Source organism: Erithacus rubecula (genome assembly GCF_903797595.1).
Source record: "Erithacus rubecula genome assembly, chromosome: 3".
In the NCBI taxonomy this organism is placed as follows: domain Eukaryota; kingdom Metazoa; phylum Chordata; class Aves; order Passeriformes; family Muscicapidae; genus Erithacus; species Erithacus rubecula.
Window position 1 is genome coordinate 17,168,908 of NC_136689.1, and position 9,668 is coordinate 17,178,575.

The window sequence follows — 9,668 nt, forward strand, 5'->3', positions numbered from 1 at the left end:
AGCTGATTTTTCAGCACTACTGAAGATCTGCCATGCAGGAAGCTAATTACTTTAAATTACTTCTAGACCATCTTTACATGCTTATAGGTCTCTAACAACTACAAAGAGAACCTGCACTGTTTAAAATTTAGCTGGACTGTTTTTGTTGATTCAGAGGAATCCAGGGGTTTATAACTCAGCCCTGCCTACTAAATGCAGAAAAGTCTTTCATTCACTTTCAGGTGAGGGCAACCAGAGGAAAACTTGCAGGGGACTCTGATCTGTGGTAACAAAACCACATGCACCCGAGGCAGAAGCATTAAGTAGTACAGACTGTGAAACTGGAAATTTGCATGAGCTGGGGTAACATCTCCCTCCAAATCTACAGACAAGACACCAGGGGCAAGACATGCCAAACACAACAATATGCAATACACATATGCAATAAATTTGGAAAACAGTAAAGATCAGATGACAATTTTATTTAAAAAAAAAAAAAAAAGTTGCCAAAACACTCAAGACCTCTTCTGAACATAGCAGGTTCCAAAGGTGTGTGACCACTGCAAATGCCCTGCATACATACAGTCAGGCTCATTTGATGTGCAAGGTCTTTAAGATCAATTATAGCTTAATGGATGAATGAATGAATAAATGACATAGAATATGTGTGAGAAAGGGATCGCTTGAGAAAGCAGCTTCTCCATCATCTGTGCCTTTATTTGCAAGCTGTCAGAAACCTGTAGGAAAAGTTCCAGTGCCAGTATCTTACAGGCTGTTTGATTTAATCCATGCCTCCATCGGCTTCCCAATCAACAGAGCCAGCAAGGAGTTATCAGATCCAAATGAGCTGCAGCAATTTCCCACCACAGCATGGGGACTGGACCTGAATTACCCTAGGCCACCTGTCCCCCCTCACCACTGCAATGTACAGTAGAGGGATTTAGGCCTTATTTGTAATCTTTTGTCTGCAGCCTTCTTGTTTGGGTGGGGCTGCACCTGTTCATGGCGAGTGGGAATCCCTTAATTATGGCTGTGGGACTGGGCAGAGAGCTGGCTCTGCACACTGGCACACAAAGGCTTAGGGCAATGCGTGTGAATTCAGTGCCCTCTTTCTGCCATGCCAGCTTTCATTGCAAATCCTCCACAGGTCTTCACGGCTCAGCTGCATTCCCAGGGCTTCTGCCTGGTGTTTCACACACCAGATTGTCCTCTCTTTAGAGGGCAGAGATGCTGCCTCCCTTTATTTTGGATCCCTAGGGACTGCAATTGTTTGGGAATAACAGCCAAGAGACAATAACACATTTTAAGGTGTACTTTTGGTTATAACATTGCCAGTTCTTTACTGTTATCTGATGTAAATTGAGTTTACCTGGTGAACATATCCTCTTGTCTCTGAAGGGTCGTGTTAATAACAATAGCTTGAGCCACAAGATACATCCAGTTACACACTCAGGAGTCCTCAGAGATGCTGTTATCCACAGTGTCAACACAGGCTGGGGATGAACAGACCAGGAGCAGCCCTGCCCAGAAGGGCTTGGAGGTTCTGGTGTGTGAGAGGCTGGACATGACCCAGCAATGTGCACTCATAGCCCAGGAAGCCAAAAGTGTCCTGGGCTGCACCAAAAGCAGTGTGGACAGCTTGTCGAGGGAGGGGATTCCACCCCTCTATCCCACTCAGGTGAATCCCCATCTGGGGTGCTACATCCAGCTCTGGGAACCCCAGCACAGGGAGGACATGGATCTGTTGGAGCAAAGTCCAGAGGAGACCATGTTTATTAGAGGGATGAAGCATGTCTCCTACAAAGAAAGGATAAGAAAATTTGGATTGTTTAGGCTGGGAAAGAGAAGGCTGACTTCATTGTGACCTTTCACTACCTAAAGGGAGCCTACAAGAAAGATGAAGAAGGACTATTTACAATGGCATGTAGTGCTAGGGCAAGAGAGAATGGCTTTGAGAGTAGGTTTAGATTAGACTTTATGAAGAATTTATTTACTGTAAAGTAGTAAGGCACTGGAACAGGTTGCCCAGAGAAGTTGTGGATGTCCCTGAATGGGGCTCAGAGCAACCTGGTGTAGTGAAAGGTGTTTCTGCCCATGACAGGAAAGTTGGATCCTTTAGGTCCATTCCAACCCAAACCATTCCATGATTCTATGATGTGACCCCAACCTCTTCCTTCACTCATTCCAGTTACCTGCTGAAAGCCCTGCCTATGCCACCTCATTCAGTGGATACCTCATTCCCTTTCTCCCCTGCCCTCTGCCTGGAGTCACCATCTCTTACTCCCTCTTCTCCTTCCCTACCCAGGATTTCCCCCTCTTCATTTCAAATGTTATTGTCTCTCACCAAATGCCAGCAGAAAAGACACTGATGGCAAATCCAGCCTCCACTTTTTAGTTCTGGAGGCAAATGTCTGACAGAGCTCTCAAAATTGTTAATAAATTCGTGCCTGGATCGCGCTCCAGGGTGGAAGCGTGACTTGTTCCCAAGGAAACTATGGCTGCAAAAATTGACCAAGCTTCCATTACGCATGAACACAGACATCCCCAAAACTCTAAAGGCAATAGTTTACCCCTCCTTTTCCAGGCCAGGTCTCCGGATTCCCCTCGGGCAGAGCCGGCAGCAGCGGGAGCCCCGGGGCTCTGCCGCCACCTCGCGACGCCGCTGGGAGCCGGCCGGGAGCGGCGCTGGGATGGCTGCACGGGAACACCGGGATGCGGCTGAAACAGCCCTGGAAAACAGACATTTGCTCCCTAGCTCTCACCGAGAATGGCCTTTCGCTCGCTGTGCTGCTGCCCGTGAGCCGCGGCCGCAGCCCGGGCCGCCCGCACTGACCCGGGGCTGGGACCCGAGCCCCGCTGAGAACGACCCCGGGAAGAGAAAGAGAAAAACCTTTAACTGGAGCTGCCTCCGCCCCGCCACAGCACCCGGACACCCCCTGCTCCCCTTGCTCTCGGCAGCGTGCAGATGAGGGACCATCCCTCCGTACCTTCTTTGAACCTGTTGTCACAGCCACGAGGATAACTAGGGTTGAGAGCCAGCTGTTGCTGGGCTTATATGACAAATGAGAGATTCAGATGTAAGATTGATAGTAATTAGATTGCCACCTGCTATCGCTTTAATCCGTATCCCGGATTTTTAATTGTTAAGGGGAGGGGGGGCAGTTGGCACATGAATACATGAGGACTATCCTGTAAGGCACAAAGCATTGGGATTGTATCCCAGGCATCACAATTACGGCTGCCCATTTTTTGGTTTTAGCCCCCACTGTGAATTTTGGCCTAATTTTTCAACATTTTCCTTCTGAGTTTTCTAGGACTTATCCACTCTATCCTTCCATTGATCAATTTGTTTGTTTGTTTGTAGCAAATACAGACAATTTCATTTTAGGCTTGGACAGCACTTTCCAGTTTGGCTTCCTGACAAGCCTCTGCATCAAGTGGCCTGCATTCACTGGCATTGTGTCTGATTTTCATCAGGTTCCTCTCTGAGGCCTATTCCTCCTGGCTGTTACCCAGGTGAGCAGTCCTGCTGCAGTCAGTGAGAATAGCTGTCAGTAATTAGTACTTAAACAGATTTGTAGGGTTGGGGCTTGCTTCTTCCCCCCTGCTTTGGATAACACCAATCTACTTTCAAGTCACGCTTCATCTGAAAAAGAGAACACCAAGAATTTTGAAAGGTTTGCTATCAGGTTCCACAAAGGCATATGCTTGGGAGGAACACGTTGGTTTTGTTGGAGAGACACACAAAATAGACTATAATTTGCATAAGGAGCTGTGAGAGAACTGAATGAGGGGTCGAGGGAAGAGGTTTCATTGACTTCAAAGAGTATTGGATCAGATTCATGCAGACCATCTGCAACTTCCTTTGATGCACCAGCAAACTGGAGATAACAAGCCTCTCTTCTCTACATGCCCTGTGTAGGGCATTATGTGAAGAAGGACTTTGAGCCTGGCAAAGGCACAAGCCACTCTTAGAAGAGAAAGTAGGTCCACATAATATGTTTGTGGGAAGCTGCTTATTCGAGGTGATTGAATGTTGCAGGAGGTCTGAAAGCAAACGTACCCTAGAGGTCACTGCTGAGCAGTCATTCGAGTCGCAATGTGCTTCAAGGGAAAATTGTCAGAACACTCTGGAATATTAGATTTAGCTGAGGTGACTCAGTAGTCATTGTCCATCTCTCTGCAAAACCACCCAACCATATGACAAATCCTCCATAGAGCAGGATCCCAAAACTCTACCCTGTTGCCTTTTTCAGGAAGAATGTCACCTCCTTCATGCCATACCCTCCACCTCACATTCCCACCTACTCCCTCTACCACACCTCACCCCGTAGGTCTTCCTGCTGTGGAGTAGCCCAATCTCATCATCTATCTGGTCACATCTCCACAGCACACACAGGCTGCTCCCCTCACCTTGCCATGGTTCCATCAAATAGCTTTAGTTGCCTTTTTCCACCCAAAAGAGTGGTTCTGATAGGGATAGGTCCTTGCAGTGTTTGGCACAGGCTGGGAAGTTGTCACAAGCACAGCTGTACACCTCTGATCAGCTGTAGTTATCTGGGGAGAGGTGCTTAAGGGACTTGGGTAAATACTGTGCTATGGGTGGAGCAGATGCCTCTTTGGAGAAGTCCATCTGCTTCCTCCATTTAGGTAATGTTTATCAATTGGCAATTTCTGGCTATTCTTGAGGCAGGTGTAGAGCAAGAAGGTGAAGTTTTGCAGAAAAGATAAATGACTGCACAGAGGTAATAAAAATAAAAAGAACAACAGAATCAAAATAATAAGCCATCATAAGTATTTCCACAGCCCTTTTCATCTGTGCACATCAAACAATTTTCAAGAGCTAAAAGAATCAAGCTTCTCAGCAGTGCTCATAGGCCAGAAATACACAATTTCTTTCACCTATTGCTTAACTGCTGTCACCCCTGAATTAGGAGAGAGAAGCTGTTCATTGCTCCAGGCAACAATGCCTTGTGATTTAGGGTATGAGAGGCTAGCTCAAACTGTAAGACAAGGCAGCATTTAGAGAGTTGGCCAGGCCACTGCCTTACAAAAAAAGCCATGGATCTTTAACACCAAGTGGTCAGGCCCTCAGTTTGACGTCTCAGCTGATAAAACAGGAAAGGTGAAAGCAGGGGCAGAACCAATCTTTTAACAGCTGGCTGTAGGAGAAGACAAATTTGTAAACTGTAAGAGGGACAAAGGAAAAACATTTACCCCCTGCTTTTAATAGAGATTCATTCATAAAACTTAAGTGAAGGCTACAAGGTCATAGAAAGTTACATGTGATCCAGTTTTGGAAAATGCCCTTCTTACAGACTAAGCCCAGAGGCAGAGGCTATTTTAGCTATTGCCAAGGAGAAGTGTCATGGAGGCCCCTTTTTTCCTTCTCTGGGGGCCTAAGGAAACTCCAGCTAGACATATTGTACATGACAAGGTTTAACAATCTTTGTTCATAATGGATCCAAGCGTGAATACCCAAGTGCATTCAGGAGAGGCCCAGGACTAAGAGGTAAAATGTAAAGCCTGAAATAGGGAGGGAACGTTTTCTGGATTGGGATAGGGTCATTCCTGGGGCAGTGAATGTATGCGGGTTCATTTTGCACCTGGCATTCTGATTAACAGTGAGGTCAATCTCCTGAACTTCCCAAGCATGAACACCTGCTTCTAGCACTGCTCATACCCCAGTCCTGCACAGGGCTTTCTCCTTCAGTGATCCCAGGACATGCATAGGCATCCCATGCCTCTGCCAGAGCTATCCCCTAGAGACATGCACACCAGGGAGGATTGATCTCAGCTCTCCCATTTCTCAGAGCTCACAGACAGTTCTTCAGCTGACATCCACCAGCTGTGTCATCATCCTTCAGCGTTGACTCCTCTAAAAAGGAAAACATGAATTCTTGTTGCCTCTTAGAAATTGGGCAATGGTTGCTGTTCTTTCCCGTTCCTTTTCCCACAAGATGTCTGTATCCATCTTTTGATCTTCCACAAATGACACCTGAGCAAAGATGACCTGGCTATGCTCCACATTTCTACATCTCATGCATCAGTAGTACAACAGGGCAGCACAGCCTTTGTTTCCCGAATGAAGCAGGCTGTGCAAGAATTCCTTATGGCTTTTTACTATCTTTTCCTTGATTTCTGTGACAATTCCTGTGCCCCTGATGAGTTTTTCTGGAAGTCGCTTTGCAAATGTTGTTTGCAAAGCAGGCGAGCAGAATGAGCAGAGCCGACGTTTGCTCTGGCAGAGGATCCGAGCCCCGGGAGCCTCCGGGGTCCCCGCAGTCCCCCCGGCACAGGCGGGAGCTGCTGACTCGGATGTCGCTGCGGGACCGTGTGCTCGGCCATCAAGGCACCAAGGGGAGCGGACCAAGCGTGGGGCTAGGAGAGTTCAGGCACAAGGTGAGGGTGGGTGCAGTCAGGAAAGCCAGAGCCCAGGGAGGAGGAGCAAGGAAGGATAGATACCACAGAGCAACAGGAAAAAAGAAAATAACACCACAACAAAAGAGAAGACAGTAAAAGGGAGCGCAATAATGGGCATGCATTTCTCTTTCTTCTGCCCCATGGCAAGCTGCCAATCTCTTCCACACAAATTCCTCAGTGCTACTAAAACCAGTCCCCATGGACACACCTGCCTTGAGACAAATTCTTTTAGTCTTGAAAAAATCTGGGCACTTCTTCAATAAAGCGCTTTGCTTTTAAACTGCTTTGCCTTTGTGAATTTTGGCAGCAGCTCACACTTGGAGAGCTTTTGAGAACCCTTTCTGTAATCAGATTTCCCTGCCCTGCCCCAGGGGACTGTGGGCGAGTCACTTCCCACAGCTGTCCCTCAGCTTCCAGTTCTGTGACGTGTGGCTCACCACTGCCTCAAAGGGCTGGGGCGAGGCATCATTTGTGTGTGAAGAGCTGTGAAATCCATGAGGGTGAGCAGTACATGACATGCTGTGAGCGGTGTTACCATCAGCTCATCACTCGGCTATGGCAGGAGGTGGGGCAGGCACAGGAGTGTGGTTTAAAACACTTCACTGCCAGTGCTAAACATCATAAAGTGAATGAAAGAGGAGGCAGTGGAGTCGTGTGGTGATAGGACTTCTTTCTTCTACACTGTAGGGCCAAGGTTTAAGACCAGAAAATACGAACATGCTTAGGAGTACTAGCTAAATACTCAGAAAAAAAAAGAACAAAAGCTCAAGCTGAAACTTTTCTAGTTCCTTTTCATGCAGACTATCTCCTGAGCCACTCATGCTGGAGGTGTTTTGGGGTAGTAAAAATTTTGTATCTGCATTGGCAATAGTCTCCCTTCTTTTCCTCTTCTGACCAAAATCAGACTGGACTGTCCACAAGCATAAAAAAGAAACCAGCATGGTGCAACAGAAAAGAGCATCACTACGATTCTGTGGATACACAGCTGAAATAATGGGCTTTATGAGTTCTGCCCATTTCTGCCCATTCTGATTTTCTTCTGAGTGAAGTTTCTAGTAATATAGGAGTAACCTGCTCCTTCTTTCCTATTCTCTCTCTTTTTTCTATAATTTCTTGCCAAGCCCTTACCACGTTTGTTCTGAGAAAGATGTCAAGTCTCTTTATGAGTCAAGTTGCCTGTGTTGGTTTAGATTTGGTTTTAATACCATAGCTGGAAAGCATATGCTAAGTTTACCTCCTCTTTTTGGCAATTTGCACCCTCTCCCCCCTAAACAACCAAATACCAAGTTGTGAAAAAGTAAAGTCTGAAGATATGGGTGCTGTCATGAGCCATGCAGAGTCTAATTCTGTCTTGGCTGCAAATTTAATTTGAAGTCTTGAGCAAGTCAATTAAATTTTTCTCATCAAGTCTTTCCTCAGCAAAAGGGGGATAGTTACTTGCCTTGTAGAGAAGCTGTAGAGACTAAGAAAATAATTAGATAGTTTATTTAAGATGTAAAAAAAAATCCTTAAGAATTATGTAGAAACCTCATTTAGGAATTATAAAAAGGCTGTTTAAAAACACATATGGGATAAAAAATATCACCATTGTAATTAATTAATGAAATAACCATGGTAAAAACTCCTCAAATATGAAGAATGGAACATAAATCTGCAGTTGTCTGTCACAGCATATTCCACTAAGAAAAGCAACTACTCTTTATGCACTATGGTGGAACAAAGTAATTGCAGATACATGAGGAAATTTTTGTAGCCTATGATAGTCCTTGATAATGCCTTCCATTATTATTGGTCTTTATTTTTCATGATCTTATAACACTTTGGTCCTTTAGCTGGGATCTGTCCTGGTGTGGTTGGTACCACAGACAGAAGATAATGAAGTGCACTGCCCCAAAGAGCTTCTGATCACTGAAAGGTGATGAGCCATTACTCTGATTTTACACCCGTGGTCAAATACAGTGCACAAGCTGAACTGGGGCCTTCCAGGACTCTTTCCTCAGGTCTCCCTGCTCTGTGAGGGAGGAGGCACCAGCTGCTGCTTACCCCAAGATCCAGTTGCATGCAATGATCTTTGCAGGTGTGAAACAAAAGCGCTGACTGCTCTGGCCAGCTCCCTCTGTCAGCACTAGGTACTAACTTGCCAGTTTACTAAGAGCTGACCTTCACCAACCATGTCCATCCATCCAAGACACTAAACTGAGTGTGGCTTGCACATGTGTGGATGCTTGTTTTGTCAGTTCCATGGTCTGTTTGTTTGTATGGCACTTTCATTCGTAAAAGGTATCAGTGAGACCTGGATTCCCTGGGGACAGGAAAAAACCCCAGGTATTTTGCCAGTTCTGTTCTACTTTAGGCCACTTGCAGAAGTGAGAAGAATTTCCATAGTCTCTCTTCTAAGGCAGGTGCTGGCTTCTCCCACCAGCACTTGCTGAACATAGGGGTCACCATAGGAACACCTTTTCCCTTTCTGAGAGAACCTTCTCCTGTCAGGAAATGCAAGGAGAAGAGAGAAGGCTGCCTGACTAAAGAATGCCTTTAAAGGTCAAATAACCTATTCAGTAGCTGTGCAATAGATTTTAAGACAAACAGTGGATGAGTGTGTATCAGGATAAGGAGGCACGTGAATTGAGATAGTGCAAAGAGAGTGATTTCTGTACAACCTGGGAAGACTCTTGAGAGCAGAGACCTGAGCAGGCTGGGCACACACAGGCACAGCAAGCAGTGTGTTAGTGCTGTTGCAGACACCTCTGATGGCAATGGGACTGTCACCAGCTGTGACACTGCATAAAATCAGTAGCACCAAGTGCTGGCTTCACTCATGCTGCTTCACACCTCTGGTGGGCTTCAGGTTCTGCAGCAATCTGGTTTAGGTTGGCTCTGATGATCATTGTTTCTATGATGTTTTTGGATTTGTAGACTTATGATGCCAGAGAATTGTAAAGTTCCCCTTTAGAAAGCAGAGGAGAATGAAAAAGCACAGAAGTCCAAGACAGAAGGAGCAGAAGTAAATTCAGTGCAGTAAAGGTCCATTTTCTGAAGACATTAAACAGCTTTAAGACTACACTAGTAAGTGAACACACCCTTTTTATCACTGAGGCAACCAAAGTGGGGAGAGTGGAAACAGGCTGTTATAGGTAAAGCCAAATGAGATGTTGCCTAGTAACTCCCAGCAGGGAACCATTTAAACCCAGCCAGTTTAGTGAAGCTGATGTTCTGAGTCAGAGATTATTTTCTCTGGAAAAAATTCTGAAGGAAGGAAAGCTCAG

The 9,668-nt window shown here is 45.9% G+C and overlaps 1 long non-coding RNA gene across 1 annotated transcript; it reads right to left on the minus strand.

Moving 5' to 3' along the window:
* Window positions 1-573: 573 nt before the first annotated feature.
* On the minus strand, window positions 574-4,782 carry LOC306800634. Its single transcript, XR_013773886.1, has 2 exons — window positions 4,393-4,782; window positions 574-1,720 (listed from the first exon to the last, which is right to left on the minus strand). It is a non-coding gene; the product is annotated as an uncharacterized lncRNA (long non-coding RNA).
* Window positions 4,783-9,668: the final 4,886 nt, after the last annotated feature.